Source organism: Oncorhynchus mykiss, chromosome 16 (genome assembly GCF_013265735.2).
Source record: "Oncorhynchus mykiss isolate Arlee chromosome 16, USDA_OmykA_1.1, whole genome shotgun sequence".
In the NCBI taxonomy this organism is placed as follows: domain Eukaryota; kingdom Metazoa; phylum Chordata; class Actinopteri; order Salmoniformes; family Salmonidae; genus Oncorhynchus; species Oncorhynchus mykiss.
The window spans coordinates 30,700,226-30,719,393 of NC_048580.1; the positions used below are offsets into that span (position 1 = coordinate 30,700,226).

General features: G+C 44.9%; 1 long non-coding RNA gene and 1 pseudogene across 1 annotated transcript; both read left to right on the plus strand.

The window, feature by feature from the left end:
- Positions 1 to 773: 773 nt before the first annotated feature.
- On the plus strand, positions 774 to 3,947 carry LOC110492869 (annotated as a pseudogene).
- Positions 3,948 to 7,797: 3,850 nt separating this feature from the next.
- On the plus strand, positions 7,798 to 8,711 carry LOC110492895. Its single transcript, XR_002469090.2, has 3 exons — positions 7,798 to 7,940; positions 8,266 to 8,357; positions 8,486 to 8,711. It is a non-coding gene; the product is annotated as an uncharacterized LOC110492895 (long non-coding RNA).
- The last annotated feature ends 10,457 nt before the right edge of the window (positions 8,712 to 19,168 follow it).

The following is a 19,168-nucleotide window of genomic DNA, read 5'->3' on the forward strand; positions in this document are numbered from 1 at the left end:
GAATCAAAACATTACTGCACGTAAGGCGCCAATGTAAACTGAGATTTTTGGATATAAATATGCACATTATGAAACATGTATTGTGTAACATGAGTGTCATATGAACAAAACGTACATGTATTGTGTAACATGAAGTCCTATGAGTGTCATGTGATGAAGATTATCAAAGGTTAGTGATTCATTTTATCTATGTTTCTGCTTTTTGTTACTCCTCTCTTTGGCTGGAAAAATGTCTGTGTATTTCTGTGACTTGGTGGTGACCTAACATAATCATTTGTGGAGCTTTCGCTGTAAAGCCTTTTTGAAATCAGACACTGTGGCTGGATTAACGAGAATGTTATCTTTAAAATGGTGCCTAATAGTTGTATGTTTGAGAAATTTGATTCATGAGATTTCTGTTGTTTGAATTTGGCACCCTGCAATTCCACTGGCTGTTGACGAGGGGTTCCGCTAGCGGAACAGGGATCCGCTCCCAGAGAGGTTAACAAACATAGCCAGGTCTCTGCTTTTAGAGAGAAAATGCAACTCCTTTCCGTGTATGTGCCAGTCAGCAGATAGTGTGTAAAAGGTAACTGGTTGTCTGTGCAGACTTTAAGATACCACGAGGTTGATAGACGGTTTAGCCCTCGGACTAACTGCATTCACAACAACAAACATTATATTGTACCCCTTTCTGCAAGGTTCCATACTTTCTGTAGATAGTAAACCCACAGGATTTCACATGCTGCGGTTTCACCCTAACGTCTCTTAGCTGTAAGCCGAGTTAAATGACTATGTCACACCAAGACAAGTGTGTATCAGGTTAGAAAAAACACTAACATATAACAATATTCTTTAAGCAGTAAAACACATTTGTATTACTTTTTTACTTTAGTTTATTTAGTAAACTCATTTTCCTTAAAACTTCGTTGTTGGTTAAGGGATTTTAAGTAAGCATTTCACGGTAAGGCACCTGTTGTATTCGGCGCATGTGACAAACACAATTTGATTTGTTCCAGTTTAGATGCTTTAAAAGTAGTCTCATATCTTAATCTGTCCAACCCTGGCATTCATTTTGGATGCCGGTTGCGTTTGAATTTTTCTCCAAACTTTGGATATCCCCACTTTGGCTGGTTCCAATAGAAATTACACATCGCTTTGCAAGCCAGTATAATGTGACTTGCAGGCCTGATGTGGTCTGACACCATTAGTTCAGGCCAGTATTTGGGTAAAACTTGAAATAAAGCCCTATGAAATATTTATTGTATTGTCTTAAAGAATTTAAGTTGAATGATAACATATTCGCTTACGATCTCAGTTGTTTAACCCTCCCGTGGTCCTGGGGTCAGGGTGACCCAGGTCCTGTGTGTGGAGGGCTCCCCTTTCTGTGCTCTGCGCTCGCGGGTCAGAGCAACCCAGGCCCTGTGTGTGGAGGGCTGGCGCTCTTGCGCTGGCGGGTCAGAGCGACCGTGCCAGCCACTGTCGAGGCGTGTGCCTTCGAGCATAGTAGAGAGTCTGCGAGTGTGGCGAGGCTGTGCCCGGCTCCCCGCTCTGCGCTCTGTGCTCTGGCCTCACCGCTGCAAGCCGCTACACAGGTCCGGACGTGCCTCGCTGTGTGCTAGAGAGCAGCCAAGTGTTAGAGTCGCGCTCGTGGCTCAGAGCAACCCTGCCAGCCACTGGCGAGGCGTATGCTGTCGAGCGTAGTAGAGTGTCTGCGAGTGTGGCGAGGCTGTCCCCGGCTCCCCGCTCTGCGCTCGTGGGTCAGAGCGACCCAGCCAGCCGCTGCACAGGTCCGGACGTGCTCCGCTGTGTGCTAGAGAGCAGCCGAGTGTTCTTGTTGCGATCTGCGCTCTGCGCTCGTGGGTCAGTGCAACCCAGGCCCTGTGTTTCCAGGGCTGGCGCTCTCCGCTCTGTGCTCTGCGAATCAGAGCGACCCTGTCAGCCACTAGCGAGGCGTATGCCGTGGAGCGTACTAGAGTGTCTGCGAGCGTGGCGAGGTTGTGCGCTCGCGGGTCAGAGCGACCCAGCCAGCAGCTGCACAGCTCCGGACGTGCGCCACTGTGTGCTAGAGAGCAACTGAGTGTTCTTGTTGCGCTCGTGGCTCAGAGCGACCCAGCCAGCCGCTGCACAGGTCCAGACGTGCTCCGTTGTGAGCTAGAGAGCAGCCGAGTGTTATTGTTGCACGGCTGGGTGGGTCGACTGCACACGGCTACACACGAGCGCGCAAGCGAGCCTCGTGCATTTTCGGGTCTCAGTCTCCAGATCTTGTCCAGTGTGGACCAAGAAGACTACTCGGATTGCCAGGAGGAGGAGGAGGAGGAAGAGGTTTTGGAAGATGAAGGCGGGGGGGGGGAGGAATACAACCCCGAGCGCTGCAAGGTCGACGATGCCTCTTCTCCCTCTTCTGAGGAAGAGCAGCCCGAGGAAGAGCCGCCCGAGGACGAGGACGAGCGCGAGGACCGCGGCGAGGAAGAGATCTCCTCGGCCCCGGACCAACGGGAGCAGCCGTTGTTGTCGAAAAACGGCAAAATCGAGTGGTCCCCCGTGGCCTACGGCCGCCGCCGCGGGCCCCTCACGATCTGCCACGCCGGGCCGGACCAGACTCCGGGCCCCACGGTCTATGCCGCGACACAGGCCTGCGACATCGCGTCCGCCTTCCACCTGTTTGTCACACCGGCGATAGAAAGGATAATTGTTGAAATGACGAACCTGCACAGGGCCAGAAAATACGGCGACGGCTGGTGACCCATGGACGCCACGGACCTGCGCGCCTATGTAGGGCTGCTGATCCTAGCGGGCGTCTACAGGTCCCGGGGCGAGGCCGCGGCAAGCCTGTGGGACACCGAGAGGTCTTTCACAGGTACTTGAGGCTGCTGCGATTCGACGACCGCCAGTCGAGACCCGCCAGACTCGCCACGGACAAACTCGCAGCCATATGGGAGGTCTGGGACCTGTGGGAGGCGCGGCTGCCGGCCCTCTACAACCCGGGGCCCGACGTGACGGTGGACGATTAACTGGTCCCGTTCAGAGGTACTCTGCGTGCGCGTGCGTGCGCACATGTGCTTATATGTCTATACAGAGAGGCAGTGCTGCCGTAGCAGTGGTACAAGCAGCGGCTCTAGCAGCGCTGGCAGCGTGTGTAACACAAAATTTGGCCCTTGGCCCCCGTGACACAGTAACCACACTAATGTCTTGTCCCCTTTCCGAAAGGCCGCTGTCCTTTCCGTCAGTACATCCCCAGCAAGCCGGCCAAATACGGCATCAAGTCGTGGGTGGCCTGCGACGCCAAGTCCAGCTACGCTTGGAAGATGCAAGTGTACACCGGCAAGGCGGCCGGCGGAGGCCCCGAGAAGAACCAGGGGATGCGCGTCGTCCTCGATCTGACAACGGGCCTGAGCGGTCGCAACATCACCTGCGACAACTTCTTCACCTCCTACGACCTGGGCCAGCGGCTCCTCGAGAGGAACCTCACCATGGTGGGCACGGTGAGAAAGAACAAGGCCGAGCTCCCGCCCGCGCTGCTCGAGTCCAGGGGCAGACAGGTCCTGTCCTCCAGGTTCGCCTTCACGCCCACCGCCACTCTGGTGTCCTACCTGGCAAAGAGAAACAAGAACGTGCTACTTTTGAGCACGCTGCACACAAAGGGCCACATTAGCGATCGCCGCGACAGGAAGCCGGCCCTCATCCTAGACTACAACTGCAACAAGGGCGGCGTGGACAACCTAGACAAGGTGGTGGGCACCTACAGCTGCAGACGGATGACTGCCCGCTGGCCCCTGGTCGTCTTCCACAACATCCTTGACGTGTCCTCCTACAACGCCTTTGTCATATGGCGAGAGATCAAGCCTGACTGGATGCCTGGCAAGCGGAACAAGCGCAGGGTGTTCCTCGAGCAGCTGGGAAAGGCACTCGTGAAGCCGCTGATCCAAAGAAGGCAGCATCTGCCCCGCACCGAAGCGGCGTCATGATCAACAGCACGAGGGCCCCGCCGCTGGCACGGCCGCTGCCCCGCCCGGCCACCGGGGCAAGTAAGAGGAAGAGGTGTCAGCTCTGCCCAGCCAAGAAGGACTCCAAGACACACTAGGTGTGCTGCAGGTGTAAGAAATACATCTACAAAGGCTGTTCACACGCCTACTGTCACACTTGCGCACATTGGGCCTTTAGCCAGGACGGGACAGGGTGACCCGGAGGACGCGGGGACTAGACACAATACCAGGACAACGGGAGGGTTAAGGCCACATAACTAAAAATGAATGAATGTGTAATGGTGTAAATAAGTTGATTTTAAATTCCTGGATAAAACAAGTAATGGGGTTTTCCTACTGTGTATTTAAATATGATGTGCACTGAACCTATCACCCAAAATAAAGCACACTGCGTAATGATAAACTGCGTCTAATGGCTCCAATACAGTGGCAGCTGCATTCATATAGACGATATTACCATAGTCAATAACCGGAATGAATGTTGACTAAAGGATTGATTTTCTGCTATTTATGAAAGTAAGGGAAGAGCCCCCAGAAATTGACAAAAATGAATGGGAACATATTGGCACCATATGAAACATATACATGTACATGATGTCCAATCCACTCAAATGGACGGCATTTCATTCAAAGCTTATGACAAATGTCATATGACAACTGCCAAGTGTCACACAGCAAAAATACAATAGATGGCGAGCACGCTCCACAATACATTTTCATATTACAAATGCAAATCAAGTCAAGACACATGGGTCAAATTTAGAAAATGTGAAAAAAATATTGCCCCTTAAAAAAGTGCTTTCATGACTGTTTTTCGAAATTCTTTTGTTTTTTTTTGTTGTCAATTATACATGTATAAGAACTGTATGAACATACTTTTGTCATATTTTTTAAACTCCATAAGTAATATGTTATGTCCATTTGCAATATGATTTCATAGGAAGTCAATAGTCAAAAGTCAGTGAACCATTGCCAAATGCCATAAGAAATGTCCAAATGGAATATGAAAGTATGGAAAGTGCCAAATCAGGATGTTGTGTCCATTTGCAATATGATTTCATAGGAAGTCAAAAGTCTAAATCAAAAGTCAGTGAACCATTGCCAAATGCAATATAAACGTATTGAAAGTGCCAATAAGGATGTTTTTGTCCATTTGCCATGTACGATCATAGGAAATCGGTTTCCAAACCCAAAAGTCAGTGAACCATGTCCAAATGGTATTTATTCTGCCTAAATGATATATAGCACTATGTTAAGCCATGAATCAACCTAGATGGTCTATTTGTCAAGTATGATGAGGGAGAAGTGGGACCCCTTGCACCCCCCTAAAGGCATTAAAAAACGTTTTAAAATGTGCTCCTGGTAACCCATTCCAATCACCAGGCGCACGGCTGTCCATATGTTTCAATGGGCATTTACCATTACGAATTTGACATGCTAAAAAATACTGCAGGAATTCGAAATTGACTGGCCCGATGAACACGGGATGGCCGGGCAGGGATTCTGGTTCCTCTCCATCACTCGTTGGTGTTGATTTCACAATGTCAATTTGGTGATGGTCTATCACTGTTTAAACATATTGCAAATGGACAAAAGTCAGCCAGCAAGTCAGCATCCATCAGTCAATTAGATATCATTCTGACACCAAAAAGATACAAACTGACACAGCACCCACTTTTTCCAACTCATTTAGAAGCCAACTATCACATATTTCAGAGCAGGCAGAACATTCACAGCACCTTCTGTTTAACTCATCAACATACCAAATTATTATTATTTTATATAATTCACTTAGTAGGATAGTCCTCCCATTCCTCCTCTGAGGAGAATTATATTATGTTCATGTAACGTTCGTTGTTTGAGGGAGACCAAGTCGCAGGGGAGGTTAATGGTTTTGCGACTGCACTTTAAGAAACTTTCCATTTTTTTAATATTGTCCATATTGACCCACCTTCATGTCTTAAAGTAATGATGTTTTAAGATCTCTTTTAAATATATCCACAGTTTCAGCCCCCATCAGTTTATCTGGCAGGCTATTCCAGAGGCTAGAGACATAATAACTAAAAGCTGCCTCTTCCATGCCTCTTGGTCCTAGGCTTTGGGATAGTTAAAAGTCCAGTGCCAGTGGAGCTGAGGGACCTACTGGGTACATAACTTAAAAGCATGTCTGACATGTCTTGGGGTGCACAATTGTGGATTGATTAAAAACCAAAATAATCTTAAAGACAGGAGAGAATTAAAGTAGTCATGCCTGCTTGTAATAAAAGCATGGATGAGTCTCTCTGTATCAGCCTGAGAGAAATTGCCACACCTCTGCAATGTTCCTCAGGTGGTAAAAAGCTATTTTGGTCACATTCCTAATGTGTGATTCGAAATTGAGTTCAGAATCTAAAATAACACCTAGGTTTTTTAACTTGTGTTTTAACTTTATTGCCCGTGAATTAAAATGTGCAGCTAGATTCGCTCGCTGTGCTTCGGCTCCAACAATAAGTACCTCGGTCTTGTCTTGAATTAGCTGGAAGAAGTTGTGAGCCATCCAAGTATTTAAATCACTAATACAGTCTAATAATTTATCCAGGGAGCTAAAATCCTCTGGTAAGACAAAAATGCAAAGCAGAGAAAATCAATGGTGTGTTTTCTGATAATGCTGCCAAGGGATAACATACTGTATTCAGTGTATTCATAAAATATTCAGACCCCTTGACTTTTTCCACATTTTCTTACGTTACAGCCCTATTCTAAAATAATAAATAAAATCTCAATCTTACAAACAATAACCCAAATTAATTAAAAATCAAAACATATATATATCCCATTTATATAAGTATTCAGACCCTTTATTCAGTACTTTGTTGAAGCATTTTTGCAGGAATTACAGCCTCGATTCTTATTGTGTTTGACGCTACAAGCTTGGCACGCCTATATTTGGGGTGTTTCTCCCATTCTTCTCTGCAGATCCTCTCAAGCTCTGTCAGGTTGGATGGGGGGCGTCGCTGCACAGCTATTTTCAGGTTTCTCCAGAGATGTTCGATAATATTCAAGTATAATATAAGTTATTTCTGTTTTTAATACATTTTCAAAAATGTCTAAAAAACTGTTTTTGCATTGTCATTATGGGTTATTGTGTGTGGATTGATGAGGATCCTTTTTTTCAATTTATCAATTTTAGAATAAAATGTGGAACATTTGGAAGAAGTTAAGACGTCTGAATACTTTCCCGAATGCACTGTACATCTGGAAGCAGTCTCTAAGGTGCAGGGTAGAGTACCAGGTGGTAGCCAGCTAGTAACAGTGACTAAGTTCAGGGTACTTGTGGTGACTATTTAACAGTCTGATGGCCTGGAGATAGAAGCTGTTTTTCAGTCTCTCGGTCCCAGCTTTGATGCACCTGTACTGTCTCCTTCTTCTAGATTGTAACGGGGAGAACAGGCCATGGCTCGGGTGGCTGAAGTCCTTGATGATATTTTTGGCCTTCCTGTGGCACCAGGTGCAGTAGACGTCCTGGAGGGCAGGCAGTGTGACCCCGGTGATACTTTGGGCTGACCTCACCACCCTCTGGAGAGCACTGAGGTTGTGGATGCTGCAATTGCTGTACCAGGTCGGTGATCCAGTCCAACAGGATGCTCTCAATGGTATAGAATCAATCAATCAATGTAGCAGCTTGTTAGGGTCTTAAGGGCCAAGCAAAATTTATTCAGCTTCCTGAGATTGAAGAGGTGCTGTTGTGACTTCACCACACTGTCTGTGTGAATGGACCATTTCAGGTTGTCAGTGATGTGTACTTCGAGGAACTTGAAGCTTTTTACCCTCTCCAATGCAGCCCTGTCGATGTGGATGGGGGCGTGTTCTCTCTGCTGTCTCCTGAAGTCCAGAGTCAGCTCCTTCACTTTGTTGACTTTGAGGGAGAGGTTATTTTCCTGGCATCACTCCGCCAGTCCCCTCATCTCATCCCTGTAGGCCTAATCGACATTGGAGGTAATCAGCGTTGTGTCGTCTGCAAACTTGATGATTGAGTTGGAGATGTGCGTGGCCAAGCAGTCATGGGTGAACAGGGAGTACAGGAGGGGACTGAGCATGCACCCTTGTGGGGCCCCCGTGTTAATGATCAGCGAGCATAGGTGTTGCTGCCTACCTTCACCACCTGGGGTCGGCCGGTCAGGAAGTCCAGGACCCAGTTGCACAGGGAAGGGTTCAGTCTCAGGGCCCAGAGCTTAGTGTTGAGCTTGCAGGGCACTATAGCGTTGAAGGCCGAGCTGTAGTCAATGCACAGCGTTCTTACATAGGTATTTGTCTTGTCCAGATGGGATAATGCAGTGTTCAGTGCGATGGCAATTGTGGCATCCATGGATCTGTTGGGGCGGTCTGCAAATTGTGGTGTGTCTAGGGTGTCAGGTAAGGTGCCGGTAAATATGATCCTTAACTTCAGAATGACAGTAATGCTACATAATAATAATAATAATAATAATAATAATAATAATAATAGTAATTTAGTTCAGTTGCTTTCGCTTTCTTGGTTACAGGAACAATGGTGGACATCTTGAAGCAAGTGGGGACAACAGACAGAGATTAATTATGTTCGTAAACACTCCAGTCAGTTGGTCAGCACATACTCTGAGGACGCAGCTTGGGACGCCGTCTTGGTCGGAGGGTTAACACACTTAAATATCCGTGGAGGCAGCTGAACGGAGGACGGCTCATAATAATGGCTGGAACGGAGCGAATGGAATGGCATCACATCAAACACATGGAAACACACTGACTCAACTCCAGCCACTTTAATAATGGGAATTGATGGGAAATTATGTCAAATATATCACTATCCACTTTAAACAATGCTACCTAATATAATGTTTACATACCCTACATTATTCATCTCATATGTATACATATATACTGTACTCTATCATCTACTGCATCTTCATGTAATACATGTATCACTAGCCACTTTAACTATGCCACTTTGTTTACATACTCATCTCATATGTATATACTGCACTCAATATCATCTACTGTATCTTGCCTATGCCGCTCTGTACCATCACTCATTCATATATATTTATGTACATATTCTTTATCCCCTTACACTTGTGTCTATAAGGTAGTAGTTTTGGAATTGTTAGCTAGATTACTTGTTGGTTATTACTGCTTTGTCGGAACTAGAAGCACAAGCATTTCGCTACACTCGCATTAACATCTGCTAACCATGTGTATGTCACAAATAAAATGTGATTTGATTTGATTTGTTTGATACCATTCTGCTCCACCATTACCACGGGTCCATCCACCTCAATTAAGGTGCCATCAAACTCCGGTGGCGAAGAAGAATTTTAGCTTGCCTGGGAGCAAGATCAATAAAATCAGAGCAACATCTGAGCAATAACATTGCTAAATACGTGTATGTTACCAATAACATCCAACATTTGATTGGATTTTATTTGAGATATCGGTGGCTGGCTTTCCGAATCCCTTCCGTGACTGTCTGGAATGTGCCAAATGGTGGAAAATGCCTCAACCGAGATTTTAGACCATGTTAGTTGAAAACTATTTAAAAAAAATAGTTTGCTGTTATTAAAAGAGACAAATTCTTGTCTCCTATTATTTAAAAAGATCTCTCATGGTTGAAATTCTCCAAATCATATCTCCTATCAGTCCTTTACTGTGATGGTAGATATTTCCTCATGTTAATGACCAATGTTGGAGTCCATGCCACATACGTCTGAGTCGTTCAATTGCGACTCCACTTTGTCCCTGTACTGTCGTTTTGCCTGTTTGCACAGCTGGTCTGCTTGTACACATCAATGTTCCCAGTCACCTTGCATTGGTTTTATGCAGTGGTTTGCGCTTTCAGTTTTCCATCCATCTATGGTTTTTGGATTGGATAAGTTCTAATACTCAGTGGGAACAACATCCTCTATGCACTTCCTGATTAACTCAGTCACCAAGTCAGTGTATACATCAATACTATTCTCAGATGCAAACCGGAACATACCCCAGTCAACGTGATCAAAACAATCTTTAAGCATCTCTGTGTGTGTGTTCAGTGACTGAGTCCGATGCCAGGAGACCATTACAGTGCACCTGTCATGTCCTATTTACTTTATTTGTGATTAATAGGCTGTGTATTTGCAATGAGAAGCACATTCAGTCTGAGAAATAAATGCTTGTTTAATCTAAAATCGCATTGAATCAGTTCCCGTTCATCTTGTCTTGAGACTTTTCCGTAGCCCGCCACATGGACAGGGAGAGATATGGCAGTGCATGCGATGCAGTATACATCTGCAAACAAACGCAACCAGCTTGTCAAATCGACAGACCTATGTCTTTTCATATTCACGCGTCTTTGTGTGCACACACACACTCACACACAATAGACACTCACATGCAATTGCACACAAACAAGTCGCACACACACACTCTCTACTGTACGCACAATTGTCAAAAGTATATTGTTCATTCCTCTTGCGTAGTGGAGGCTGTACAAAATATGCACAGAATGGAACAGTTCCTCCTTATAGGTCCAAGCCTCTATAGGGGGAGGATTACAGATGCATTATAAAACAAAGTGTGAAATCAGTTAGCTCTTAAAGCAGCCAGATAATTTCAAGACCTTTCATTTTCAAGAGCCTTGCTCAACTCCTTGTGTAAACGTTGTACTACACAAGACAAACACATTTCACTATAATGGATGGGTTTACTAGTCTCAGCTGGAAGAGTTGCTCTTGGGATTTGATTATGAGGATGTGGCACTCTACTTTTGCTTGGGTTGCAATAAAAAAGAAAGCAGCACATTGTGGTACCAAAGGTTTACAGTACACCAATAAGCACTCAATAATAAAGATTCATATGTGAAGATGCTTTATAGATAGATAATGCCACATCATACTTATTAATTCTTTATGTTACAACATGGTACAGCTCCAAGTGTAACTGAACACTGGGCACAGATGTCAATTCAACTTCTATTCCACATTGGTCAAACATCATTTAATAAAAATTATGTGGAAACAATGTTGATTCAAACAGTGTGTGTCTCTTTGCTGAGTTCAATTGGTGACTCCACTCCTAAGCTTAAAATGCCTCCACCCATGCCATCGAATTGCTAGTTTCTAGGTGGTGGCGCTGGCTATGTTGTTGTCAAGAGAGTGGTCACGTGTTTTTCAAAGGCAGAGGATGCGAGACCAATCCCAATAGTTGGCTTGTGAGCAAGAAATACATACTATTAAGCAAGCAGTGTGACGTCCGTCACTCAAACATTTAGCTACTGTTGGGTTTGGAGAATATGAAATATACTTATTCGTGTCACGGAGGGAGAGAGGGTAATGTATGACGTTAACATTATGTCAGTATATGTTTTTGTTAGCAATCAGGGATCCTATGGGAGGGATCCTCTGGAAGTAGAAGAGACAGTCTGGTACCAGTCACCATGACAGCCACAAGTTTGAGTGAGCACTTTGGGGCAGAGGTCAGATGAAGTGAGGAATAACAGATATCACTAAGGTTATGTCTTGCAACAGAGATGCATTGGCTGTTCAGATGTGTAGGAGGAGACTCAGCATAGGAGAAAGGGTTAAATATCAGTGCTTGTGTGAATGTCTTTGTCGGTTCAGCTGTTCGATCATTTGGGATGAATAAATTTGGTTTAAGCTTTCAAAGTGCCCATTGAGTTCTTACTGGGGTTCCAAATATCAAACACTACATAAGAGCAGAATCCAAGGCACTGATCATTTACTGGCCCTCTAGCGCACCCCAACTCTCAGCATATGGAAGAAGTAGCCCTGCCTCTGGCCACGGTGGCAGCCTTTGTAAAGCTGAGGCTGAAGCTGAGGCTATGGCGGTCAGTACAGCTGTACAAGCACAGAGGCCCCGGCATGGCTGCTACTCATTAAGGGTATTTCCTCATTCCCTGCAGTAAAATGTATCATGTGACTAGCCTGGGTTCCATCACAGCTCACACCTCCTCCATCCCTCCTTCTCCCTGACAGGGCGGATCTGGGGGAATGATAGATAATGTTTCTCCATGCTCAGCCCTTGGCCTCTGTTTATTTGTGCAGGGCTGGGACCAGCATGAGGCTGTCATTCCTCGCCGGCAAGTACAATGTGGGGGTGCTGTGTGGTTGGATGTGTGGGGAAGTAGGAGGGCTGTGGGATGGTTGTTTGGGCAGGCAATTGTTGATGAAGGCTTAAGTAACTAGCTACATAACTATTGTCCCAGGCCGGGTCAGGGTGCTGTGCCATTAGAGGGATGGGTGTGCTGGGGAGGGAGGGGCTATTCAGTAAAAATCATTATATTGATTTTTGTGCATAAAATAAGAATTACGTAAAGACCCTTCCCAAATTGAATTTAAAAAATGAAGTTAAACAACCACAAGGTAATGAAAAACAATGACATTTCACCCCTAGTAATTGTAGTTGCAACCCTAACTGAAAAATGACCATACAGTATGAGGTATAATACTCTTGCACTCTTCTCTGACCACAGCCCAGCCTAAAATAATGCAGTACTGCTCTTCTCTGACAACCCAATTTACACAGACGCACAGAGACTCAGAATGACTGGCCCCTGCAGGCCTGATAACATCTTGGCGCCACAGGACCACTGACATTACGTGGCAGAGTGGGCGGGAGAGAGAGTGACTGTCAAACATCCTCAACTAAACAGATTACTCCACCTCCCTCCTCCTCAACCTCTATCATTCACTGATGGAGTGGGGTTATCAGGCCAGACACCTCCTGGAGTCCAGCCTGGGAGTCAAATCAAATCTGTACTGCATGTACATTCCATACTGCACATGCCCATTCAAAGACACATTTTGGAGGAGTGGGCTGTTACAGTGGTGTGACCAAACCAAGGTTGCTAGTAAGTTAGAAGCAGTATTCTCCAGCAAACCTGTTTTTTCTTTACAAATGGGGTTTAATCAGACTAACTAGGAGTGAGACTGGGGTGACATGATTATCAGACAAGTACATTATGTACTAGAATGTACATGCATGCCCATACAAAGACACATTCAGCAATATAGAAAATATACCCTACATGGCTGAATCACATTCTGTATTTCTGAGTTTTGCATATATCATCTATTATATATGGTATGTTACAGTAGATTCAATGTACACTGCAACTGTTGACCGTGCAACCCACTGCCAAGTGATTGCTTCCAGTTTGTGGGAACCAGGAAAATGGCGATGGAATCAGGGTTAAAACACTTTCCTACATTGATACATGCCTCCTTCAAAGCCAAGGATCCACAGATACAGTGGCGCTGTAAAATATGACAAGGAGCAAAAAAGGTAATATGTTTGACTTCATTTGGAGAAATGGTTAGCTATGCTTCCATAATTACGCTACAGAGTACAGGGCTGAAGCCTCACTGGCTGTAAAGACATGTTGACCTGACGAAGATCCAACTTGGATCGAAACGTTGTCTTTTTCTGAGTGTCTGATTAAATCCCCATGGGAGCATCCCAGAGTTCCAGCTTGGAAAATCTCAGACAATTATGTCACAGCTTTAGAAGCTTCTGATAGGCTAATTGATCATTTGAGTCAATTGGAGGCGTACCTGTGGATGTATTTTAAATTCTGCCTTCAAACTCAGTGCCTCTTTGCTTGACATCATGGGAAAAATCAAAAGAAATCAGCCAAGACCTCAGAAAAAACATTGTAGACCTCCACAAGTCTGGTTCATGCTTGTGAGCAATTACCACGTTCATCTGTACAAACAATAGTACGCAAGAATAAACACCATGGGACCATGCAGCCTTCATACCGCTCAGGAAGAAGACCCATTCTGTGTCCTAGAGATGAAAGTACTTTGGTGGTGAAAAGTGCAAATCAATCCCAGAACAACAGCAAAGGACCTTGTTAAGATGCTGGAGGAATCAGAAAAAAAACTGTTTTTTCTCTTTGTCATTATGGGGTAATGTTTGTAGATTTAGAATAAGGCTGTAATGCAAGAACATTTGAACAATTATTTCCTGTATGCACTGTATATTTCCCCTATAAGAAACAATGGGACAACCTAAGAGTTCCATGAGTACATTATACATTTTTTATGTTTTAATCACACGCAATTGGTCACAGCAATGTACGCTGCCCAAACTTACTAACATTTTCCTTTTTGTGTTGAACATTTTGTGATTTTTAGTCAAGCAGATAAGAGCGTTGGGTAGCAACTGAAATATTTCTGGTTTGAATTGTAGACCTCCACAGGTCTGGTTCATCCTTGGGAGCAATTTCCAAACGCCTGAAGGTACCACGCAGTCATCATACCGCTCAGGAAGGAGACGCATTCTGTGTCCTAGAGATGAACGTACTTTGGTGTGAAAAAGGGAGAGGCTTGCAAGCCGAAGAAAACCATCCTAACTGCAAAGCACGGGGGTGGCAGCATCATGTTGTGGGGGTGCTTTGCTGCAGGAGGGACTGGTGCACTTCACAAAATAGATGGCTTCATGAGAAAGGGAAATTACGTGAATATATTGAAGCAACATCAAGACATTGGTTAGGAAGTTAAAGCTTGGTCGCAAATGGGTTTTCCAAATGGACAAGACCCCAAGCATACTTCCAAAGTTGTGGCAAAATGGCTTAAGGACAACAAAATCAAGGTATTGGAGTGGCCATCACTAATCCCTGACCTCAATTCCATAGAAAATTTGTGGTTAGAACTGAAAAAGTGTGTGGGAGCAAGGAGGCCTACCAACCTGACTCAGTTACACCAGCTCTGTCAGGAGGAATAGGCCAAAATTCACCCAACTTATTGTGGGAAGCTTGTGGAAGGCTTCCCAAAACGTTTTTGACCTAATACCCTGACTGCGTCGCTCGTGTGCGCGAGCGTTGCAAATACATTTTAGAAATCTGTTATTCATTTATTGCACCCACACTGCTCGCGCGTGTCAATGAGCGTCTGCGTTGCCAAGGGCTAAAATAGAAGTCCTTTCTATTTCTTACGCAGATCGCGCGGCAAGTCCTGCCTCTCCCGTCTCCCATCTCCCATCTCCTCATTGGTTTAGCAGGTACCCATGTGCCATCTACTCATTGGTTATCCCCACGTGGGTGATTGAAAGATTAACTATGTTGCTGGTTGTCATGGTAATACTATGAAAGTTTAGATGCCAATCACCATATAAGTTCAAAGATTAAACAGCCTGGAAGGAGGAGAGATGAAACGATTCGGTTGACCGTTTTATGTGTGGATAAATTGTAGGACCCTGTGCATTTCAGGTAAAATAACAACTCAATGTTTATATCCCAGGACAAATTAGCTAGCAACAGCAAGCTAGCTAAATAGCACAAATTAGCTAGCAAGAGCAAGCTATCTAGCTAAATTGCCATAAATGTTTAATGCTTTTTTTTTATCATGCACGATGGCGCACACGCTCAGCCGGTTTGGGTTCTGTGTAGTTAAACAATTTAAAAGCAATACTACCAAATACTAATTGAGTGCATGTAAACTTCTGACCCACGGGAAATTTGATGAAAGGAATACAAGCTGAAATAAATCACTCTCTACTATTATTCTGACATTTCACATTCTTGAAATAAAGTGGTGATCCTAACTGACCTAAAACAGGGAATTTTTACAAGGATTAAATGTCAGCAATTGTGAAAAGAGTTTAAATGTATTTGGCTTATGTAAATATTTTATATATTTTATATTTAACAAAATGGACACCTATTTGGGTTTATGTCAGTTTCATTGTTTATTGTTATGCTATTAATGGTTATTTTAAGTGAAGAAGTGAAGAACTAGAACATTTTATATTTTGCAATTCAGAGTAAATACTACTTTAGGGATAGGATATACACTTAGTAATGATATACACTTCATTCAGTACCACTGCAATTGCTAAATAATTCCAATAGATTGCAGTATTAAACCACAAATTAAATTTCAGAGGATTAGTTAAGTTTTCTCCCTGGATACACCACTTTTCCTCCCAGGAATACCCCTGTGTGAGCTTTTTTCTGTCCCTTTCCGCACAGCTAACACAAGATGAAGGATTGAAAAAGCATTTAACTGATTACTGTGAAGTAATATAATGATTAATGTTATTTATTACCTTTTTTATGCTCATGTTTTGAAATTATACTTGATTACTATACTGCCCTCCCAAGCAAAAAGGCAGTAACTGCTCATAGTGGAACCGAGAAAAATGGCTTCAAAGTTTTTTAATTGTCCAGCCAAATTAATTATAGGGTGATCATTGGAGATATAATGATCTGTTGCCTTACTATGAGTAAATTTTTTATTCATGATGACCCTGACATGACCTTTGACCCTTAAACGGCAGTTACTGCCTTCTTCCTTTATTTGTTATAAATTGGAGGGTAATACCAAAGCAAAGAGCAGTATCTGCCATTTTAATTTGTTAGTTTACTCTACTTCTCATTTATGTTATTAATACTAGAGCAGTGTAATTACTGACAGTGTAACAGAGTTGAAACTGCATCCTTTGTGTGTCTTCCACTAAGATACCAGTTGCATTTACATTGAGATGTAGGTTCTGTATCAGTCACATTACATACTGTGTTTGACAAGTGGCCCATGTCTTGTTATAAGAATAAATGTGAAAAACAGCACTGAAGTTGTTTGAATTACATGAAATTATTACCTGTCGTTGTAACGGCAGATCTCCTATTCGTCTGAAGAGGAGTAAGGATCGGACCAAGATGCAGTGTGGTAAGTGTTCGTGATGATTACTTTAATAAATAAACTGAACATTATAAAATACAAAACAATAAATGTGAACATGAACGAAACCGAAACAGTACCGTGTGGTGACAAACACTCACACGGAAACAAACACCCACAAACCAACAGTGAAACTCAGGCTACCTAAGTATGATTCTCAATCAGAGACAACTAACGACACCTGCCTCTGATTGAGAACCATACTAGGCCGAAACAGAAACCAAACATAGAAAAACAAACAGACTGCCCACCCCAACTCACGCCCTGACCATACTAAATAAAGACAAAACAAAGGTCAGAATGTGACAGTCGTGTAATATATAACGATGGAACATGATCGAAGTATGATGTAGGGTAATACAAAGGTCCGCAAAATCTGAACCTATAGGGGAGGGTCTGGGTGGGCGTCTGTCCGCGGTGGCGGCTCTGGCGCGGGACGTGGACCCCACTTCACCACAGTTTTTGTCCGCCTCCTCAACCGCCCCCGTGGCCTCCTATGAGCGGCGAACCTCGCCGCCGACCTCCGACTTGGAACTCTAGGCATGAGTCCCAAATGGACGGGAGACTCCGGCAGCGCCGGACGGACGGGAGACTCCGGCAGCGCCTTACAGGCGGGAGACTCAGGCAGCTCCGGAGTGAAGGGTGGCTACGGCGGCTCCTTGCTGGCTGAGGGCTCTGGCGGCTCCTGGCTGGCTGACGGCTCTGGCGGCTCCTGGCTGGCTGACGGCTCTGACGGCTCTGGCGGCTCAGGACAGACGGGAGACTCTGGCGGCTCAGGACAGACGGGAGACTCTGGCGGCTCAGGACAGACGGGAGACTCCGGCGGCTCAGGACAGACGGGAGACTCCGGCGGCTCAGGACAGACGGGAGACTCCGGCGGCTCAGGACAGACGGGAGACTCTGGCGGCTCAGGACAGACGGGAGACTCTGGCGGCTCAGGACAGACGGGAGACTCTGGCGGCTCAGGACAGACGGGAGACTCTGGCGGCTCAGGACAGACGGGAGACTCTGGCGGCTCAGGACAGACGGGAGACTCTGGCGGCTCAGGACAGACGGGAGACTCTGGCGGCGCTGGGCAGGAGGAAAGCTCTGGCAGCGCTGGACAGGCGGGAGCACCTGTAGGGATGAGACGGAGAGACAGCCTGGTGCGGGGGGCTGCCACCGGAGGGCTGGTGCGTGGAGGTGGCACTGGGTAGACCAGACCGTGCAGGCACACTGGAGCTCTTGAGTACCGAGCCTGCTCAACCTTACCTGGTTGAATGCTCCCCGTAGCCAGGCCAGTGCGGCGAGGTTGAATAGCCCGCACTGGGCTTTGCTGGCGAATCAGGGACACCATGCGTAAGGCTGATGCCATGTACGCTGGCCCAAGGAGACGCACTGGAGACCAGATGCGTAAGCCGGCTTCATGCCCACCTGGCTCGATGCCCACTCTAGCCCGGCCGATCCGAGGAGCTGGAATGTACCACACCGGGCTATGCACTCTCACTGGGGAAACTGTGCGCTCCACCGCATAACACGGTGGAGAAAGCAAACATAGAAAAACAAACATAGACTGCCCACCCCAACTCACGCCCTGACCATACTAAATAAAGACAAAACAAAGGAAATAAAGGTCAGAACGTGACAGTCGTGTAATGATGGAACATGATCGAAGTAATATGTAGGGTAATACAAATGATAACAAATGACCATGAGATTGCTAATAAGAACATTTTATTTTTATTTTTTCAAATAACACTTTTGAATGAATAAATAACAGCTTTAAGAATACATTTTAAACATATTTATATGTTCATATTCACAAGAAGACCCAAATGACATTTAGCTACAATTGATAAAATGCTGAATAGTTACATTTAATTTTTAATACTGACATTTTCTGGTGTGCAAACATATGATCAGAATCCTTTTGTTATTTTTTAATATAGGATATAATTAATATTGATTTTATCGTGTTCAAACATTATCATAATAATTTTCACTGTAATAACTCAGTTCATCTATTAATTTCATACCTGCTCCCAAAAAGGCTCTTACATTTTCATTTTTATTTACAAATACAAAAAAAATGCATTGATGAACATTGACAGGAACAAAACCTAGTATTGACGTGGTTGTACTGTCCTAATACACCCTCACATGGCAACTTTGATCCGCATAGATACTAATCATCTAGACCACAGGGATTGTTGGAAGTCATGCAAAACATTTTTTTCCCGCATTCATGTAATGATGGCACTGAAGCAGACACATTGAGCACACGTTTGGCATGTCAAAGCTTGTTGTACTAATTACATATGCCACCAACAAAGGTGATGGATACAATTTGGGATTTTAACTTTCCTGAACAGGACAGTCTCGCAATACTGGAATATAAAATAAAACCAGAAACCCTGAACATGTGAGTAGATATATTATTAATTAATGCTGTGTGTGCACTCATCCGGAAAACGAGTGGGCGTGGCTTTTGACAATTCAGTATGGGGTGAACGTCCAACTGACCGTCAGTTGGCT